The following is a 1,457-nucleotide window of genomic DNA, read 5'->3' as shown; positions in this document are numbered from 1 at the left end:
CATCATTGTTCATGGTTGAATTCTTACTTAAGAAAGTAAGACACAAAGTGTTGCAATTATTCTTTCAGCTTATTTAGCTTTATAACTGGATGTAAAGTTTAAGGGAGTTATATTTTTGTCTTTCAATTACTAGAAATTTTGGTTATTACTTAGTCACACATCAAACATGTTTTCACTCATTTTTTCCACAAACCACTATGGTACTTGCACATAGGAACAGAAATGACTATGACTGTAAGTGCTCTCAAAGTATTTACAATTTGATAGTGGAGGCAGACACACAAATACATAACTAATGAAAGGAGAAATGAATTTTGAACTATAGTAGATAGAAACAAAATGTTGTGGCAGTCCAAAGGAGAAAAAAAAAAGTTATGACACAAAGTGGAAAAAAGATCCAAAAGGCTAAACAGTTCTGATGGCATTTGATCGGTAGCTTCAGAAATCAGTAGGTAAAATGGCCAGTTGTAGAATAAAGGATTCTAGGCAGCCATGTCAGCAACGCTCTGAAGTGCAGAAAGTGCAGGATATGTTCATGCATTAGTAGTCTAATGTGGCTGGTACACAAAAATATATAGTGAAAAATGAATCTGTAAAGGAGAAACAAGCCTAAATATCAAATGAAGTAATGTAGATTTCATTCAGAAACTTTACTAAGCAACCAGTTAGTACAAAGATTAGTCATTCTCCTTAGTTAACGCCATCATGTGCTGCAGTGTATGCACTGGAACGGAGTCAAGTTTAGAGTGGATACATCCCAAGTCTTTTGGGACAAGTAAATGCCAAGACCAGAGGTCATTATACTATAGCATCCCTGGAGCCATAAAATTGAAATTGGAGATATACCGAAAGACTTTGACTTAAAAGGAAAACCAGCAAAATTAAAGCAAGTATTAAAGAGAGTAACTGATGGGACATTTGCCAGATTCGAATTAATTAAATTCAGCCTTAATTTTTAAAAGTGCTGCTTGCAGCAAAATGAAGCCATCCTTTTCTAATACAGTGAGACAGTAATGTGATCCCATTATGATTCATTTCAAATTTGAGGTTTTCGCCAGTTTATTCAGTTGATTAAGAATAAAGTGATAGTTGGCCGGGCGCAGTGGCTCAAGCCTGTAATCTCAGCACTTTGGGAGGCCGAGACGGGCGGATCACGAGGTCAGGAGATCAAGACCATCCTGGCAAATATGGTGAAACCCCGTCTCTACTAAAAAATACAAAAAATTAGCTGGGCGCGGTGGCGGGCGCCTGTAGTCCCAGCTACTCGGGAGGCTGAGGCAGGAGAATGGCATGAACCCGGGAGGCGGAACTTGCAGTGAGCTGAGATTCGGCCACTGCACTCCAGCCTGGGCAACAGAGCCAGACTCCGTCTCAAAAAAAAAAAAAAAAAAAAGATAAAGTGATAGTTGCAAATAACATCACTATCAGGAAGATGTCAAATGAAAGACATTGTTCCC

This window comes from Papio anubis, chromosome 2, assembly GCF_008728515.1.
Source record: "Papio anubis isolate 15944 chromosome 2, Panubis1.0, whole genome shotgun sequence".
Lineage (NCBI taxonomy): Eukaryota > Metazoa > Chordata > Mammalia > Primates > Cercopithecidae > Papio > Papio anubis.
The sequence above is the reverse complement of the archived record's forward strand: the minus strand, read 5'-3'. Positions refer to the sequence as shown.